Source organism: Bombina bombina, chromosome 6 (genome assembly GCF_027579735.1).
Source record: "Bombina bombina isolate aBomBom1 chromosome 6, aBomBom1.pri, whole genome shotgun sequence".
In the NCBI taxonomy this organism is placed as follows: Eukaryota; Metazoa; Chordata; class Amphibia; order Anura; family Bombinatoridae; genus Bombina; species Bombina bombina.
The window spans coordinates 982,704,577-982,726,099 of record NC_069504.1 but is presented as its reverse complement, the minus strand read 5'-3'; the positions used below and the strand labels follow the sequence as shown (position 1 = coordinate 982,726,099).

General features: G+C 41.5%; 1 protein-coding gene across 1 annotated transcript in view; it reads right to left on the bottom strand.

Moving 5' to 3' along the window:
- HMGXB3 (HMG-box containing 3) overlaps positions 1 to 21,523 on the bottom strand; it is a 517,423-nt gene that overhangs the window by 440,389 nt on the left and 55,511 nt on the right. The window lies entirely within an intron of this gene.

Below are 21,523 nucleotides of genomic sequence, written 5' to 3'. Positions count from 1 at the left end.
AACGAGCCCACCTCATAAAGACCCAAATGGGTCCACGACAAATAAGGTGAGGCAACGCCCAGACCAACAATAACACAAGATATAGGACCGGGCATCCAAACAGCGATCCTTACTCTCAACGTCTAGTGGAACACTGAAACGACAACTAAAGACTTATCCTTAAGTCGTCAGCCCTTAGAATACTGAAGTATTCCACACAAATATGTGTAGCAGACCCAGACAAAGTAAACACCCGGGTCAGGAACATGCAGTCGTCATCCGGACAACCAAGAGAGAATACTTACTAAGAAGTAAAATGTGGCTAAACAAGATATCAGATTGTAAAAACTACAAGCCAGAGGGCACCCTCTAGGCAATCCCAGCCGCCAGACCAACACATAGATCCCAAAAGGGGAGAAGCATAGAACCTTAACTAGGCCCATTACACCCCCAAGGAATAACAATCTCAGGACCTACTCCCTGCCGGGCCAGACCAAGCGTCAGTAGGTCGGAAAACAGGGGAACAGAAGAACCCTGACACCTGCTCACAAAAGAGTGGTAAAAAATGGCTCAGCCATTCCACAGAGCCCGGGAACCCCCCAAAACTCTATAAAGACAGTCGACAGGGCCGAAGACCCAGAACAGTCTAGCGAAGGCCCATCTTGACGCGGAGCCAGCAAGACTCCAGATAGAACAGAACAACGCAGAGAGCATGCCTCTCTCCAAATAGGTTAAACCCTCTGTTCCATCCCCTGAATCTAGGAAAAGTCCTGAAACAAGGCCTCCATAGTATAACAAGATCCCCCTAAGAAAAAGGGGGCCATTAGAGATGGAGCACCTGCCCACGAGACACAAGGCCTCAGGCTGAATCAGAGAGCACTCTCCAATGCAGATGAACCTGGAAGGAATCCCCTGAAAACTCAGCGCACAGACAGGGTGCATTAGCTGCAGTGGTTACCCTATAATCCTTCGCCTGCAGAACCGCGAAGCCATCAGGTTACTTCAGCAAACTGTCCAGGGGAAACCGTTCATTGAGCGTAGGCAAAGCCAAAGAGTAGCGGTCCACAGGAAATCTGGCCAACCGTTACCAGATCTACTAGCCAGACTAAAGATTATACCCCAAATTCCCGGGACAGGAGAACCCCGAACCCGCCCTAGGTCCTGAAAAGACCGGTAACAACCCGCAACAGGATCCACAAGGGAAAATGCTGAGCAAAAGTCTCAGCAACCGAAAGAATCAGGGCGATAATAGGTTCGAACCCCCAATTGTTTAAACCAAACAATATCCCAGAAATTAAAACACCCCGTCTGATATAGAAAACAGACCCACAGGGAGATATTAATGTAATATCCAGGAGAAACCGAAGAACAAGAACACCTCGCAAGTTCCAACCCAAGGAAGAGACCACCCCATGCCGAAGTCCAACGCTCCAAAGGAGCTAAGACATCTCAAACCAAGACACTAGAGCCCATAGGCGTTCAACTGCCACAAGACGTGCAAAGCAAGGGAATACCACAAGGAGAAGGTCACTCTATCAAAAGCTAGTCTCCACCTTACTATACGAGACAGAGGAGTACCTAAAACCAAGGATGCGGAACATCCCCAGGTCCGGGAAAAATCCTAAGCAGAGTCCAAAAGAACTCTCTCGAAAGGAAATTCAGGTCCCCAAAGGAGACCCAAATCCCATGTAGGAACTGACAAAATCCAAATGGTCTCAAAGAAGAGAGCAACCATCTCCCAAAGTTAATCCCAGGGCCCCATAAGGAGACCTAACCAAACATGGAGAAGTCCAAGGTCTCACTGACAAGAGAACCATGGAAGGAACGCGTCCAACAGGACAATTCCTAGAGCCTCCGAAAGGCCAAACCTTCTTAAACCAGCGGTAAGGAGGCGCTAAACCTCCCACGTGAGGAAGAATACTCTAGGTCCCGAGAGAATCGGAAGCAAAAGGAGTGACGCAGCAGAACGCTGCTGACCCAGTCAACCAGCTTGAAGGCTCAATAAGGACTGACACAATCCTTCCAGCCTCGCGGACCCACGAATCCTCATTAGAATGCTTAGCTGAAATGTGTAAAATAAAAAAAGAAACACAAAAATAAAGTGAGCACTCTGAGCCTCAACCGGACCAGCCACGAGACAGAAGATCTGAACCCAAGCAGGACCAGCCCGCAAACAGGGCCATAACTGTCAAGCTGCCTAAATCCTCCCTCAAAGGGGAAGAGAATAACAGACAAAACATAAGACTAACATGTCCCTTAACAAACTTCCACAGAAGTAAACAGCGAGAATCGATCCCAGGAAAAGTTCCTGAAGGAAACATATAATCAAAAATAAAAGTCATCTTAACCGGAAAAAAGAAAATATAAGGCAACCCGTAGGTAAATGCCCAGGAAGAAACAGGCATACCCGCAGGACCAGCCAAACGGAACCCTGATCTTCCAACAAAAACTGGGAAAGATTTCAATAACCGACAATCAGGAGATTACGTCATCCCTTCATGTCTAATGAGGAGAGCCATTCAAAGTAGAATACTGCGGATTCACGTATCCGTTAAGGATAGGATCCTCTAGCAACTCAAAAACGTGTCTGAGTAAAACACGAAGGCGCGATATTCTTTAAAGAAAGTCACAATACTCAGGGACAGCTACACCCGCAGAAAACTGTATCGGCCCACCTAAGACAGGGAGACCCGGGACAATAGGGCACAAGCACAAACGGAAATAAACGTCTGGACTTTGCAGACGCATAATCGCCAAAAATATGTGAAAGCGAAAACAAGCTGCAACCTCCAGGGGGAGAACAAACCGCCCTGCAAGTATGGATAAACATAATCTGGGTTACTCGCATGTGTAGTAGTAGTAGTGAGCAGTAGGGAACTCGGAGCAGTAGGGAACTCACCTCTCGGAAGACAGAACCCCCAGAGGCGGATGGCTCAGCGGGCCCTTGATTCCCCGAGCCAGAGGAACAAGGCGCTCTAATACGGCATATCGAACATAACTAAATGACCTGTGTGAACGGGGCCAATTCGCATTCTTCACAAGTCGAAGAATCAGAATCCTCCATAACTAGATAGAGAATATAATAATATGGACTAAAGAGAATTCTAAACGGCACTTGACACCCACAAAAAAAAAAAAAAAAACTTTATGGGCTATATAAATAGATCATCTACAAAACATTTATGCAAAGAAAAAATGAGTGTATAATGTCCCTTTAATAAGTCCCGCAAGATAGTACCTTACGGGAAGCAAATAAGTTACAGTACATTCTGATGAAGCAAAATGAAACAATCTTACCGGAATCTACGCCATGGAACAGGAACATGGCCCTTCAAGTGTGAAGAATAGTAGCAGCACCTCCACCATGGACTTGAGAGAAGAAAGCAGGCAGCAAAGCGAAGTTCGACAACATAAACTGCTTGTGGAGCTGTTAATGTGTCGGGATGGTTTCGCCGAAAGACTCTCCCTGCATCTCCGGACTCTAACTTTCATCCAGGCCCTCACTGAGAGACTGATAGGATTACTTAAAACTCCCGTCCCACGTCGAAGAGTACTACCCTCCATAAGAGACAAAACAAACTTCTGACACTTCTCTGCCAACCTCCTGGGACAAAAGACAAAGAATGACTGGGGGATGAGGTGAGTGGGAGGAGTATTTAAGCCTTTGGCTGGGGTGTCTTTGCCTCCTCCTGGTGGTCAGGTTCTTAATTCCCAAAAGTAATGAATGCAGCTGTGGACTCTTTCCTGTGGCAAAGGTTTATTTCACATGTGAATTTCCAGCTCACTATATGATCTCTCGAAACTGTTTATGGGCTTTATTTATCATTCTGGGGATGCAGCTTTGGAGCTCCTGGGGTGCATACAGCACTCTTAAGACCAATGTTTCTGCCAGCTCTGAGCTGGCGGTTTAAAATCCCCCCCAGACTAGTCTGACCAGGGTGATTGACAGGATCTGCTCTTGCGCAACTTGCTTTGCGAGTGCAGGGGGTGGTGTTATATGAACTGTGATCACAGGCAGACAATTGGGAACCTGTCCGTCCGCACATTAATAAATGTGGCCTCCTGTGGTTATAGATCATCCAAACCAAAGGATAAGTGTCTTATCTACCCACCCCCTACAGAGCTCATCTCACACCCACATTCCCAAAATATATAATGTTTAAAGATAATTTGTATAAAGATATTTTGCAAAAGTTGTACAGAAATATATGTAAATCCCAAGTTTCCATGTGTAGCAAATGACTGCATGATGTTATAGAGAATTATTATTATCTGTTATTTGTAGAGCGCCAACAGATTCCGCAACGATATAAACAAAGGGGGAGTACAACAAAACAATTATAGGGTAGAGGGCCCTGCCAAGAGTTGCACTGTTGTAGTCAGCTCTTAAGAATGTGATCTACAAACAGCTGGACTTTTGGCTTACATGCTAAGGGGGTTCAGGGGATTGCAGTGGAGGAGAGGAACTGGTATTAGGAAAGGTTAGTGTAGGTTGTATGCGTCCCTGAACAGTAGTGTCTTTAGGGAGCACTTGAAGCTTTTAAAACTAGAAGAGAGTCTTGTGGAGCGAGGCAGAGAGTTCCACAAGATGGGAGCCAGTCTGGGGAAGTCCTGTAAACGGGAGTGTGATGAGGTGACAAGATAGGAGGAGAGTAGGAGGTCATGAGTAGAGCGAAGAGGACGGGAAGGAGAGTATCTGGAGACAAGGTCTGAGATGTAGGGGGGAGCAGTGCAGTTGAGGGCTTTGTATGTAAGAGTGAGAGTTTTGTGTTTGATCCTAGAGGTAAGAGGAAGCCAGTGAAGGGATTGGCAGAGAGGCGCAGCAGATGAAGAGCGACGTGTAAGCAAGATGAGTCTGGCAGAGGCATTCATTATGGATTGTAAAGGAGCTAGGCAGCAGGTGGGGAGACCAGAGAGGACAGAGTTGCAGTAATCAAGGCGGGAAAGAATGAGAGAGTGGATTAAAATCTTAGTTGTGTCTTGTGTAAGGAAGTGTCTAATTTTAGAGATGTTTTTAAGGTGGAAGCGGCAGGCATTAGCCAGGGACTGAATGTGAGGAGTGAAGGAAAGATCTGAGTCAAATGTGACCCCGAGACATCGGGCATGCGGGGTAGGGGTAATGATGGAGTTGTCGACAGTTATAGAGATACTGGGGGTGGAGATTATAGAGAAGCAAATATGTGGGTCTATACTATTCCTCTAACTCTTCCCATGATTACCACTCAGAGGATAAACTCACATCACTCATCAAAGTCAAATGGCAGAAAAAAACAGCTTGCTTCTATACTCTGCAAATTAATTATTCTTGGGGGGGGTTTTTGTGGTTAGGATGCAATATATGCTTGTGGTTCGGTAAACTGATAAACAAAAGTTACAGCTTTGGAGCTGGTTTATTAAAAAAATATATAAATGACATAAAATGTATATTAATGCCAGAGAGTTTAAGTTCCTAATCAAAAGTTAAAAAAGCAATTCCAAAATGAAACACTCATCAAAAAATATATTATTACAATTTGTGGGGTGGTAAGATTAATTCCCATTGTAAAAATGCATCTAATTATTACTATCAGATTAATCTTTAAATACATCATAATGTTATTTGATATTTAACATCCCTTTAAAAACTACCCATAAAATTGATGAAAATATTACAACATTGAAATATACATTTATGATTTATTTCACTGTAAAATGTGTCAGAAAATGTTCCTTGCTCCACTTCTCACCCAGAGGGGATTGTGATGAAGTTCTGTATATAAGTTTAATGCAATTTACCGGACGACCCAGGTACACATTACATAATGATTGCTTAAAGCTGTGCACAAACACATTTACAGTTAGTCCTAAATACCCATAATCAAAAGAGATCATTTAAAAACAGGGTTTTAAAATTGACTGCGCAAATTGCAAACCACTGCATATTGCTCTAACAAAGTAAGTTTTAACTTATTGTAAAACCTTTATTTTTCAAATCAGTGCATAATTGCTTATATATATGTGTATATGTGTGTCTTTAATGTCCCTTAAACATTTATTTTTAGCACAGATAAAACCAGTTCTTTGATTACCATTTTCTGAAAATGTCATTCATCTAGAATCACTTTACAGGTAATTGCTTCTTCTGTAAAACTACCATCACTATAAAACTGCTGTCAATTATGTCCTATTGTCAAGTTTATTTTCAACAAATTACAATAATCATAAATGATTAATTACAAAAAATGTATTTGTATAATATATGGCTTTTAATAAAACTTTGACATCCAAATGCAAGCCATCTCTCATAAATAACCTAGTATCTGTTTGGCAAGATACTAGGTTATTTAGGAGAGATGGCTTGCATTTGGATGTTAAAGGAACAGAGTATCTGGGAGAGGAGTTCAAATGCTTTATTAGAAATCATTTAAACTAATAAAGGGGGGTAACATTAATATATCCACCTGCCCCCCACATCATGCCAAAACTGTTAGTCCAAGTAACAATTCTAGAAAATCTAGTAGAAAAATCCTTCGTGCCATGAGCACAAATGCTCGCAGCTTAGGAAACAAATTACCTGAACTCACTTCAAAAATGACTAGGGAGAACTTGGATTTAGTAGCTATAACAGAAACATGGTACAATGATTTACATGACTGGGACATAGTCATACCTGGATACAGGTTATTTAAAAAGAACAGAGTATGAAAGAAAGGTGGAGGAGTTGCTCTGTATGTAAATGAAAATATAAAGGTTACTGAAATTGTAGGAAGAAATGATGAGGTGGAAAGTATTTGGGTGACTTTGGAAATTGGAGATAAAAATGTGTTTAGAATATGGGTTGTATATAGGCCTCCATTGCAGGATGAAAAACTGGACAATCTGTTATTAGAAGAAATAACCAAAATGGCCATGAAGGGTAAAGGATGTAGTAATGGGGGACTTTAATTTGCCAGATATAGACTGGAAGATTCCTTCTGCTAGATCAGCTAGAAGCAGGTATATTCTTGAATCTGTTAGGGAAATCATTTGAGCAATCAGTTAAGGAACCAACTGTTAAGGAAGCTATATTAGATTTAATACTTACAAACAGTGATACAGTTTCAGATGTGTCTGTAGGTGAGAACTTAGGATCCAGTGAGCATCAATCTCTTTGGTTTAGTATTCATGTGCAGAAACTGTCCACCCAGACTAAAACAAACGTTTTAGACTTTAGGAAGACAGAATTTTAATTAATGGGAGAATACCTAAAAAACTATTTAAAAAGGGAAAACTCTTATTACAGGGATTCAAGAACAGTGGGAATTTGTGAAGGGTGCAATTTTAGATGCAACCGCACACTGTATTAGACATGTCTGTAAAAGTAAAAGAAAGCGGAAACCAATTTGGTTTTCCAAAGAAGTAGCACATGCTGTAAAGACAAAAAAGATAACATAAAATTTACAGACACACACAATTAGATAATATGAAAATATGGAGACTTCAACAGAAAAAGACTAAGCAGTTAATTATGAACGTTAAAGCTCATGCAGAAGAGAAGATTGCAGACTCAGTTAAACATTGGGACAAAACATTCTTTAGATATAATCGGTTAAGAAGAAAAAAATAAGGTAGGAATAGAAAATTTTTTGTTTGGCAACGTATCTTTTTGGACACTTCAAAAAGGAACTAACAAATATTCTGCCTCTCTGCTACACTCTATGGGCTCAATCTATCATTCATATTCTCCTATATTTTCTTCTAAAAGTTCTCAATATAAATAATGCCCCTATTTAGTATTCAAAAATGCGCCGAAAATTGGGCAAGTTCGACTGTAAAATTCTCCTACTCTGTTCCCATTCTCCTTAGAGAACATGTTTTCCAAAAAAAGGGTTAAATTAGATCCTTTTAGTCGTATTTCATATAGTTCTCATTAATTCTCCTAGTTACAAATTTATCATTGATATTCTATAGAGTACTGAAAGTTCTCCATAGCTACTGTGTAGAACAGCATTAGAAGTCTATTCTATCTCTCTATATATATCTAACACACAGAGAAAATTCCAGCACTCACTTACAAGCGCTCAGCTAAGATTTAAAAGCAAAAATGGAAAAGGTTAGTTACTGCATTTGGCAAAATGGGACAAGGGTCATTGCAGGGTCATGGGATGTGTACCCGGTCCGGTATGAGAGTGCAGTCCCCTTCCGTGTTTTATATATATATATATATATATATATATATATTGGAGCGCAAAAATAATATATAACAGAGCACACAATTTATATCTATTGGGACATAAAAATAAGATGTAAAAACATAAATTATGCTTACCTGATCATTTTCTTTTCTTCTGATGGAAAGAGACCAAGGACCAGTAGAAGAAATGGAAAGAACAAGGACCAGTAGAAGAAATATCAGGGTGAAATGTGCCAGAAGATAACAGGACGCCCCACAAAAAAATTACGGGTGGGGAGCTGTGGACTCTTTCCATCAGAAGAAAAGAAAATTATCAGGTAAACATAATTTATGTTTTTCTTCTTAAATGGAAAGAGTCCTCAGCTGCATTCATTACTTTTGAGAAACAATACCCACGCTATAGAGGACACTGAATGCCAAGACGGGAGGGTACAATAGGCGGCCCATTCTGAGGGCACCAGGCCTGAAATCACTACCCAACAAAAACCCTGCTTCATCCGAAGCCGAGAAACTTTGAAAAAGAAAGGCCCCAAGGACATTGACCCGCAGATAGTCCAGAAGCCTAGCTAGAGACCGCAAAATCGGATTCAACTGAGCCAACAGTCCTCCAGGAGACACTGTCGCCCAATAGTCGGTCCCTCACCACTCACCCCTCACTAATGAAGGGAACACCAGCCTAAACTCCCCAAGAGATAGGGCAAGGAAAAACCGAAGGGAAACCGAAAGGTCACCACAGAATCCATAAGGAAAAATCCCCAATAACGAGACCAGCTCACAAGACCCAAATGGGTCCTGATAAACAAGGGAAGACTACGCCCAGACCAAGCATCAAAACAGAGAAACCCTTCTCTCAACATCTTGCAAAGCACCGAAAGACAACGGAAGACGGAGTCCTCACAGCATCTGAACATAGAACACAAAAGTATTCAACCACAAAAAAATGTGTAACAGAACCAGACGAAAAACCCTGAGTCCAGAACACAGAGCCCACAACAGGGCGACACAGAGTATAGTTGCTAATAAGTAGAAGCAGCCAACAGGAGAACAGACTGCAAAAAGCAACTCCCAGACAGAAGGCACGCTCTAGGCAATCAAAGCCGCCAGACCTACACACAGGTCTCCAAAAGGGGAACACATAACCTCAATTGAGGCCACCCCCGAAAGGAGAGGATACACCCAGAGCCAGAAGGAGGTGTAAAACTGGACCCTCTGCCTGTAAGCCTAGGGAGCTAGCAACTACGCCCACCTAGTTCCTGAAAATGACAATGTCTATATGAACCCACGCCCAGCCGGACCAGCCCAGCATCAGCGGATCCAAAACAGGGAAAATGGAAGAACCCCAAGCCCGCTCACAAACTTGCGGAAGAATGGCCACAGCCATCCTCACAGGGTACGGGTACAACCCGACTCCTAGAACAGACGGCAAGGCCGTAGACCCAAAGGATCTAGCAAAAAGGCCCAACAAAGTGTCGACACAGAGCCAGCAAGACTCCAGATGGAATGTAACACCCCAGAGATATACCCCTCTCTGATAAGTTACACAGTTCCAACCTCCTGATCCAGGTGAAGCCCCAAGAAAGGGACCAAATCACCATAAGAGTGAAAATAAACCCCTTAAGAAAAGGAAGGAGCCAGAAGGCAACACCTGTGCTCGAGGCACAAAGCTACAGGCTAAGGAGAAATCAACCCCCAACACAGATGCCCTTGTAAATGACTCCCCTAAAAAGCAGCTCGCCAACACACATCCCCTGTGTGATAGATGCAGCAGAGACCCTGAAAACCCATCCGCCTGCAGAGCAGTGAATCCAAGGGTTACCCTAGCAAGCTGATCCAGGGAAGCCAACTCCAAGGCGCATCAAGCCTAATGAGCAACAGACACTCCGAAAACCTGGCCAACCATAACCAGGTAAAGTAGACTAAGAGACATAGCTCAAGTTCCCAGTAACTGGGGAACCCTAAACCAGCCCCTAGGCTTAAGAGTCCGGTAACAATCCACAACTGGGTCTACAATGGAAAACACTGAGCGAAGCATCAGCAACCGGAAGCCTCAGGGAGAAAACAGGCACCCAATTGTTCGATCAAACATATCCGAGAACTTAACACCCCATCTGATAAAAAAACAGACACAAGGGATATTAATGCAATGTCCAGAGCCATCTGGATAACGAGAAGAACTCTTAAGTCCCGACCAAAGGAAGGAACCACCCCTTGCTAAAGTACTACGCTCCAAGGAGCAAGGCGATAAAAGTCGAATAACGACTCTATAGCCCCTAGACTTCCAAAACAGCCTCGGGACAACAAGCAAGGAAAACTTTGAGGTCAAAACACCTTGAGCAGGGCTAGTCTCCACATCACCTCCCTATCAACAGAGGGATACAGGGAGAAAAAGGCACGAAGCCCCAGCTCCGAGGAACCCCAAGCAAATCCCAATGTCCCCACAGGGATCAACCATCTCCCAGAGGGAAACTCAGGTCCCTAAAAGGAGACCTAACCCACCCGGAGAAAACGGGGAAGACCAAGAAGGTCTCATAATCAGCTAGACAGTACACGGGTAATGAACAATAGCTGCAGCTGTGTACATTAAACAGCCTGTGAGCACATCTTCTAGGTGCAAGGAGCTGCAGCAGATTCAAACGGCAAACCTTCCGGATGCTAGGCAGGTATTCAAACTACTAGCTTTAGATGGACCAAATCCAAAAAGGACAAATCTTCAAAAGAAGGCCAAACTGCTCAAACAGAGGTAAGAGGGTGCTAAGCCCTCCAACCCTCCACTACGTGGAGGAAACTCTATTGTCCGATAATACCAGATGCAAGTGAGAGTGACGCATCGGAAACTCCGCTAACCCAGGCATCCAGATGAAGGCTATAAGAACTGAAACAATCCTTCCCGCCTCACAGGCCTCTTGATGCGTAAAACAAATGATAACATGGGCACTCTGCGCCTCGCGCAGCGCCACGTGTCTGAACAGCCACAAGACAGAACCGAACCCAACAGGACCAACCTGCACCCAGGGTCCTAACCGGCAGGCTGCATAAATCCTCCATCAGAGGGGAAAAAGGGAAAACAGACATTTTAACATAGGACTATAACCTGTCCAAAACAACTTCCGAAGAAGTAACAAAGAGTATCGATCCCAGAAAGTTCCCGAAGGAAACAATAAACAAAACATTACATCATCTCCACATGTCTAATGAGGTGCACCATTCGAATGAACAGACTGAAAATTCCTGTATCCAATAAGGATAGAGTAATTTAATAACTGAAAAACATGTCTGAGCAATATGCGAAGGTGCGCAATTCTGTAACGAAAGGCGCAACACTCAGGGACAATTACACAAGCAGGGAACTGTAGAGGCCCTCCCCAAGGCGGGAGATCCAGGACAATAGGGCACGAGCACAATCCCAAATAAACGTCTGGACTCTGCAGACGAATAATCGCCAAAAATATGTGGAAGCGAAAATGTGCTGCAACCTCCTGGGGGGAACACGCCACCCTGCATGGAGGAATAATCATAAACTGGGTTACCCGCATGTGTAGAAGTATATAGCGGTAGGGAACTCGCCTCTCGGAGGACGGGACCCCCAGAGACAGATGGCTCAGCTGTTCCTTGATTCCCCGAGTCCGAGGAACAAGGCGCTCTCAAATGGCACACAGAACAGAACTGGTTGACATGCGTCAACGATGCCAATCTGGATTCTTCACCGGACACAGAATCTGAAATTAAAATAGTCTCAGTATCAGAATCCTCCATAACTGAATCTGAAATTTGAACAGTCTCAGCATCAGAATCCTCCATAACTGGATAGAGGATATGCAAATATGGAATAAAGAAGTAAAACAAAAACGGCACCTGACACCCACAATGGCTGGGGCACTCACCACCTCCTATGACCAGACCCCTGCAGACTAGAATTTTTTCTTTGCCACACGGTCGGGAATGCGGAAACAGAAGACGGAACGTAACCACAAGGTGAACCGTCTTAAAAAGCGCGCCCAACCATCGGTCGTGTCACTTCCAAAGGCCTCAATGTTCCAAACCACGAGCCCAGTAAACATAACACACACTGAATCACATAAAAAATATGATTATAAACCCCCTTGGTGAATAACCCCCCTCAGGAGATATTAATTCTTGATTCCAAGATACTAAAGGACACTCACTGAGACCCTTATGTTAAGTTAGACCCGCAAGGTGGTAGCCTCGAAAACATTTGTATTACAGTACATACATGAAGAAAGTAAATTAAATGATCTTACCGGAATCTACGCCATGGAACAGGAACACGGCACTTCAAGTGTGACAGATAGTAGCATCGCCTCCACCATGGACTTGAGAGAAGAAAGCAGGCAGCGATCTATTGGCTTATATATGACTTACATGGAGAATAGCTGCTTATTTTCAGTGATATATAAGGCGCAGATACTAATCCGGCTAGAGATATTTATCTTTGAAGCGCAAAGAAAGAACAACATTTTTATGATAAATACAGACACACAGGTGTACCTCTCCGAAAGCAAGCTGCAGAGAACTGATAGGAGAATTCCCCAAATGATTGATAAATCGAGCCCTATGCCTTAGCTTTATTCACAATTTAATTGATATGCATCTCTTATTTAAAGGGATATGAAACTCATTTTTTTTCTTTCGGGATTCAGATAGAGCATGCAATTATTTTTTTAATCAAGTTTTTATTATTTTTTTTCAAAATATACAAAGTAAAAAAAACAACCAGAAAGAACAGAATATCTGGTTTGGACAATAGTGAAACACTTTCAGGTCTACTATTCTGTACACATATTAATATCTTATCCATGAACATAGCAGATAATTTGCAACACAATTAAGTAGGGCAAGAAGATAACTATTCAACCTCCAATAATTCCCTTCTGGGAGATAATGACTTATGATAACATGATATATGTCCTATCTGACTAAAATATAACAATAAAAAAAAACCCTACTTAAATGAAAATGATACAATCTAGAATTAGTGACTTATCCAATAACTTTATGAAGAATTTAAATAAGTTAAATCAATAAGCAAGATATGTCCTCGTTCCAGGGATTGCTCTTTCTCAGGAGATTGTAAACCTATGCCTTACTGGACAAAAACATAATTTATGCTTACCTGATAAATTTATTTCTCTTGTAGTGTATCCAGTCCACGGATCATCCATTACTTGTGGGATATTCTCCTTCCCAACAGGAAGTTGCAAGAGGATCACCCACAGCAGAGCTGCTATATAGCTCCTCCCCACACTGCCATATCCAGTAATTCGACAGAAACAAGACGAGAAAGAAGAAACCATAGGGTGCAGTGGTGACTGTAGTTTAATTAAAATTTAGACCTGCCTTAAAAGGACAGGGCGGGCCGTGGACTGGATACACTACAAGAGAAATAAATTTATCAGGTAAGCATAAATTATGTTTTCTCTTGTTAAGTGTATCCAGTCCACGGATCATCCATTACTTGTGGTATACCAATACCAAAGCTAAAGTACACGGATGATGGGAGGGACAAGGCAGGAACTTAAACGGAAGGAACCACTGCCTGTAGAACCTTTCTCCCAAAAACAGCCTCCGAAGAAGCAAAAAAGTGTCAAATTTGTAAAATTTTGAAAAGGTGTGAAGCGAAGACCAAGTCGCAGCCTTGCAAATCTGCTCAACAGAGGCCTCATTTTTAAAGGCCCAGGTAGAAGCCACAGCTCTAGTAGAATGAGCTGTAATCCTTTCAGGGGGCTGCTGTCCAGCAGTCTCATAGGCTAAGCGTATTATGCTCCGAAGCCAAAAAGAGAGAGAGGTTGCCAAAGCTTTTTGACCTCTCCTCTGTCCAGAGTAAACGACAAACAGGGCAGATGTTTGACGAAAATCTTTAGTAGCCTGTAAGTAAAACTTCAAGGCACGGACTACGTCCAGATTATGCAAAAGACGTTCCTTCTTTGAAGAAGGATTAGGACACAATGATGGAACAACAATCTCTTGATTGATATTCCTGTTAGAAACCACCTTAGGTAAAAACCCAGGTTTGGTACGCAGAACTACCTTGTCTGAATGAAAAATCAGATAAGGAGAATCATAATGTAAGGCAGATAACTCAGAGACTCTTCGAGTCGAGGAAATAGCCATCAAAAACAGAACTTTCCAAGATAAAAGTTTAATATCAATGGAATGAAGGGGTTCAAACGGAACTCTAAGAACCAAGTTTAAGCTCCACGGGGGAGCAACAGTTTTAAACACAGGCTTAATCCTAACCAAAGCCTGACAAAATGCCTGGACGTCTGGAACTTCTGCCAGACGCTTGTGCAAAAGAATAGACAGAGCAGAGATCTGTCCTTTTAAAGAACTAGCTGATAAGCCTTTGTCCAAACCCTCTTGGAGAAAGGACAATATCCTAGGAATCCTAACCTTACTCCATGAGTAACTCTTGGATTCACACCAATAAAGATATTTACGCCATATCTTATGGTAGATTTTCCTGGTGACAGGCTTCCGAGCCTGTATTAAGGAATCAATGACTGACTCGGAGAAGCCACGCCTTGATAGAATCAAGCGTTCAATCTCCATGCAGTCAGTCTCAGAGAAATTAGATTTGGATGATTGAAAGGACCTTGTATTAGAAGGTCCTGCCTCAGAGGCAGAGTCCATGGTGGAAGAGATGACATGTCCACTAGGTCTGCATACCAGGTCCTGCGTGGCCACGCAGGCGCTATCAGAATCACCGATGCTCTCTCCTGTTTGATTCTGGCAATCAGTCGAGGGAGCAGAGGAAACAGTGGAAACACATAGGCCAGGTTGAAAAACCAAGGAGCTGCTAGAGCATCTATCAGCGTTGCTCCCGGGTCCCTGGACCTGGATCCGTAACAAGGAAGCTTGGCGTTCTGGTGAGACGCCATGAGATCCAGTTCTGGTTTGCCCCAACGATGGACCAGTTGAGCAAACACCTCCGGATGGAGTTCCCACTCCCCCGGATGAAAAGTCTGACGACTTAGAAAATCCGCCTCCCAGTTCTCTACGCCTGGGATGTGGATCGCTGACAGGTGGCAAGAGTGAGACTCTGCCCAGCGAATTATCTTTGAGACTTCTAACATCGCTAGGGAACTCCTGGTTCCCCCTTGATGGTTGATGTAAGACACAGTCGTGATGTTGTCCGACTGAAATCTGATGAACCTCAGTGTTGCTAACTGAGGCCAAGCTAGAAGAGTCTTGAATATTGCTCTTAACTCCAGAATATTTATTGGGAGGAGTTTCTCCTCCTGAGTCCACGATCCCTGAGCCTTCAGGGAGTTCCAGACTGCGCCCCAACCTAGAAGGCTGGCATCTGTTGTTACAATCGTCCAATCTGGCCTGCGAAAGGTCATACCCTTGGACAGATGGACCCGAGAAAGCCACCAGAGAAGAGAATCTCTGGTCTCTTGATCCAGATTTAGTAGAGGGGACAAATCTGAGTAATCCCCATTCCACTGACTTAGCATGCATAATTGCAGCGGTCTGAGATGCAGGCGTGCAAATGGCACTATGTCCATTGCCGCTACCATTAAGCCGATTACTTCCATGCACTGAGCAACTGACAGGCGTGGAATGGAATGAAGGACATGGCAAGCATTTAGAAGTTTTGATAACCTGGACTCCGTCAGGTAAATTTTCATCTTTACAGAATCTATAAGAGTCCCTAGGAAGGAGACTCTTGTGAGTGGTGATAGAGAACTCTTTTCCACGTTCACTTTCCACCCATGCGACCTCAGAAATGCCAGAACTTTCTCTGTATGAGAATTGGCAATTTGAAAGCTTGACGCCTGTATCAGGATGTCGTCTAGATACAGAGCCACCGCTATGCCTCGCGGTCTTAGAACCGCCAGAAGTGAGCCCAGAACCTTTGTAAAAATTCTCGGGGCAGTGGCCAACCCGAAGGGAAGAGCTACAAATTGGTAATGCCTGTCTAGAAAGGCAAACCTTAGGAACCGATGATGATCTTTGTGAATCGGTATGTGAAGGTAGGCATCCTTTAAGTCCACTGTGGTCATGTACTGACCCTCTTGGATCATGGGTAGGATGGTCCGAATAGTTTCCATTTTGAATGATGGAACTCTGAGGAATTTGTTTAAGATCTTTAGATCCAAGATTGGTCTGAAGGTTCCCTCCCAAAATAGGCCCCTCCCACTCATATTACAACAGTGGGAAGCCTCAGGGAACTGTTTCTAGGCCAAATTCAAGCCAGCCATGTGGAAAAAACTAGGCCCCAATAAGTTTCATCACCAAACATATGTAAAAAACGATTAAACATGCCAGCAAACGTTTTAAAATACACTTTTATAAGAGTATGTATCTCTATTAATAAGCCTGATACCAGTCACTATCACTGCATTTAAGGCTTTACTTACATTACTTCGGTATCAGCAGCATTTTCTAGCAAATTCCATCCCTAGAAAAATATTTTAACTGCACATACCTTATTACAGGAAAACCTGCACGCTATTCCCCCTCTGAAGTTACCTCACTCCTCAGAATATGTGAGAACAGCACAGGATCTTAGTTACTTCTGCAAAGATCATAGAAAACGCAGGCAGATTCTTCTTCTAAATACTGCCTGAGATAAACAGTACACTCCGGTACCATTTAAAAATAAACTTTTGATTGAAGAAATAAACTAAGTATAAAACAGCACAGTCCTCTTACGACCTCCATCTTAGTTGAGAGTTGCAAGAGAATGACTGGATATGGCAGTGTGGGGAGGAGCTATATAGCAGCTCTGCTGTGGGTGATCCTCTTGCAACTTCCTGTTGGGAAGGAGAATATCCCACAAGTAATGGATGATCCGTGGACTGGATACACTTAACAAGAGAAATATACCTAATCTAACCATCTAGGCCATGACTTTAGCAAGATATTGTAGAAGTGGCTCTTTTACAGGCCTCTGTAATAGCCAAGAATTTGTGCCCCTTCCCCCTCAAAAAGTTAAAAGAAAACAAACAAACAAAAAAAAAACTTTACTTTACCAGATGCCTAATAGCACTAAGTCTGTGTTTCTAAAATAGAGCATGCAATTTTAAGCAACTTTCTAATTTACTGCTATTATCATTTTTTCTTTGTTCTCTATACATCTTTATTTGAAAAGCAGGAATGTAAGAGTAGGAGCCGGCCCATTTATGGTTCAGCACCTGGGAAGCGCTTGCTGATTGGTGGCTTAATGTAGCCAACTAGTTGCTTAAAATTGCATGTTCTATCTGAATCATGAAAGAAAACACGTAGGTTTCATATTCCTTTAAGCCATATGTATGGGTCTTTATAATCTGTAACACAAGATTGATCCTGAATATTTATAATTTTGCTGATATTTGCTGGTTATCGTTGCTGAGATTCCCTGAATGTGGATCATTCCCCTGTTTCTCAAAACCCACCTGAGCTAAATCCACAACCTCAGATACCTTGACAACCTATTATAACTGCTTTCATATTACCGTGCTTGATAGTACCTGCTTACAGGCTTATCCCAGACTTACACTGAAACACCCTGAACTTTGGCTAGAGACTCTCAAAATTTATTTAGTGTCTGGTCTTATTCTTAAGTCAAATTTTGATGTACCAGATAGTTATCCTATACCTGTGATGGCTAATCTTAGCACCACTGATATTCCGGAACTACATTTCCCATGATGCTCAGCTAGACTGCTGAGTGCCTAAGCATCACGGGAAATGTAGTTCCAAAACATCTGGAGTGCCAAGGTTAGCCATCAATGTCCTATTAAGATCATGTCACCCGAGAAAATGGTGAAACCAGATAAACTGGTCAAACCAACATCAACCCCTAATAACGATTTTCAGGCATATTGACATCTCTGGTGTCACAACACCAGATTTTTTTTACTTTGTATTTATTTTTTATTTATCTATTTGGGAAGAGATATATTGAGACAGAGCCAAGGATCCCTTAACTTAATCACTATTGTTATAATTCTTTCACAACACCAGCTTCTCGGCCCACAACAAAGAGTTTGTCATCCTTATCCTTTGACATTAAAGGGGAATATTCTACCAATTCACTTCAGTTAACTAAATCAGTTCTTGCTTGACTAAATGCTAAGCAAGATTTTAAAAACCTAACTATAACGTCAACGTTTCAAATAGGACATTTCTGAACTTAGAAAATAGATGTCTGAAATAGGCAATCGTGTAGAATACCTAGAGGAAGAAAATGAAACCAAATTAGAGATCACCAAAATCGAACTTCATGTCCAAGGTCAGAACTCGTTTATTTTACAGCTTTAAGATAAACTTTAAAATCTGGAGAACAAAGAATGCAGACAGAATATTAATATCAGAGCCATTCCTGAAACAGTGATGGTACTGGCTTTAGATACTTCAAGGCCTATTTTCTTATCCACCAAAAACTCTCCAGTCGCTGCAGATCCAGCACATAGGACTCTTAGGCCTTAACTGCTAAAAGCCCCCCCTCCCCCCCAGGGGATATCATCCTCAAATTTAAAGACTACCAGTGCAGGGAAGATATATTAAGAGCAGCCAGACATCTTAACACAGTAATCTTCCAAAAGAACCCCTCTCATCATACCTGACAACTAAGAAAATAATTTCAACCTCTTACATCCTTACTACGTTCCAAAGGAATACTCTATAGGTGGGGTTTCCCATGATACCTTTCAGTGAACCATCAAGGACAGAAGAGGGATTTTTCGACGAAAATCAAAAAGTTAAAAAAAAAAAAAAATAGCTGTTAGATTACTACAATATATGCAGCAATTGCAAATAAACTTTCTCCTTCCTTTATTATTTTCCTTATTTCCTCCTCCATATATCAAGCTATGTAATGTCCCTTTAACTGGAACTCCACCCCTAAAGCCTTTATAACCTCATTCTCACATCAACTCATTGCTTGATTATTCTGTTGCTTTGAGTAGTGCTAACCTTACTCATTTATTTGACAAGTCAAGTCTCTAATTCCTGAAAGGTGTAACTTTGCTCTGTGTTACTTCAAAACATAGCTACCTAATTATTGCCTAATTTACACCTACCTGTTTGCTGATTCTGGTATTCATCTGAGTCTCCCTGTCAGCCCTGCACTACCTGTTTGGATCTACATTCCTGGCGTATTCATCCGCCTGTTTCCTTTCACACTGAGGATTTCACACGCTGCAGCAGCACGCTAAGGATCTCAGCCGCTGTTCCTGTTCTCTCCGGTAAGTCCGTCTCTCCTAGTATCTACACCGGATCATTCTACTATTTGCCTATCTGTTCCACGCTAGAGCTACCGGTCACGCAAGTACTTTTGTTCTGAATACAAATTATTCTGTCATGCTGCTCTTTTCAATCATGCTTGCTAAATGTGCATTGTCTACACTGTCTGCAGTATACTTTGTCTAAGCAACTTAAAGGGACATTCCAGCCAAAAATGTACTTTACATGGATGCATTGTAGTTTTGAATAGAATCATTTTTGTAATATACATGCATTAGAAAAAATGATTCTAATAAAAGCTATAGCTGTTTCAAAAGTGTATTTAAGTATGCACCGTGCACCAGCATTTTAAACACAGCTCTTGCTCAGAGAGCCTAAGGTGCTTTTAACATCTGGTAATGACTCAATTTGTTAAGTGCTGACATGATACACGCCCCACTGATGATCTAAACAACTGCAGTATTTAAATTGCCGGTGCTGAGAATATCTATTTATACTTCACGTGCACATGCAGAGAAAAATGTTAACAATAAAACAGTGATAACTTTTACTAGAATACTTTTTGCCAATACATCTATATTGCAAATTTGTTTCTATTCAAATATGTAATTCATCTATGTGCATTTAAATTTTGACCGGAATGTTCCTTTAACTACAGCCTGTACTTACTACTAGCTCTCTGGGTCAATTGCTTCTATGTGTGCATAACTCTACTACCTGCTTCTCAAACCACCCTAAGTGTATAAATCTGCTTGCTTTGACCTGCTAAGTGCTGCATATACAGACTTTACATTATTATTTGTGCATGCTACTTACCAACTACAGATAAATTAGTATTCAGACTCTCCTAATGAATCTTATTATTTAACTCATACCACCTATACTTTCATATATATATATTCCTTTATTCATATTTATATATATATATATATATATATATATATATATATATATATATATATATATTCCTACTGCTGGGACTCAATTACTGAAGTAACTGCTGTAATTAATTAACCCTTTTGTTACAGACTTATAACATTAGGTGTTCCACTTTACAGCTACAAATAATCTGTTTTTCATTATATGAGAATTATAAACAGGTTATTACAAGCTAATAGACACTGATTGTATGTAACCCCTTTTTCTTTTATGTTTTAGAATACCATTGTTTGTAGAATTGTTCTTTACATTTATTTGCACTCAATAAAGCTTTTGAAAACTTGAAAAAAACAAAAAAACAAATAGCTGTTAATTATGTCAGCATCAAAAACAGCTAAATGTCCCTAACATACAATAGATTGTGATCAATCAATTTATCTTATATTCTCTTAGGGTAAATTGAAGAAACCATAAACAACCATCTGATGTGTTTTCTTCACATCTCTTAGTAAGAGTTTCCAAGCTACCATGCTCTTGGAATAAACTGGTAAAACAAATAATTATCATCTGTATTAAATAATACTTAAACCGCTCTCAATTCTACACTTTTGGAGTAATTGTAAAATTCAATCCTTACTGCAGCGATAACGGATCCCTTTATCCTAATCATCCAGCCTGTGTAGCCTTTAATGCAGACAAAGAACTCTTATCTCTTCTGTAAAAAAAAAAAAGCAGATTGTATGGGATAATACACATTTGCATATACTTTCATCTTGGTTTAGTATTAGCATCTTTTTCTCGTTCAAAATTGCTATAATTGTCTCTGAATTATATTGTGGCAATGAAAGAGTGATTATTAGCCTGTTATTATAAAGTAATTTTCGTAGCAAAATGTTAAAGGTTTTGCCATTTCAGGGAAGCATATAGATAAAAACACTTGAAAGGTCTGGTCTCCTATGCTGTGGTTAATAAAAAAACAGATGTAAATCAGCACAAAGAAGATTCCTTCTACCAGATTGTGATACATTTTAATGGATCAAAGTGTTCACAATTCAAGTTTTCCCATAAGCTTTCAAGCTCTCACAGCTTTTTAGACAATATGTAATGGCTGTAGGAAGGTCTTTATATATTGTAACAGAATAAAAGAGAAAGTGGACTCTCCTGGAGGTGCGCAAAAAAGGTGGATTGTGACTTGGCCTCTCTCTCTTCTGTCCTTACAGATACTTGCGCTATATATTGTAACAGACTGCCTGTCTGCCTGGGACTTACCTGCATATTCCTCTATCTCAAGTAAAAACTGTTTATTTGTAGTTCACAGCAGTA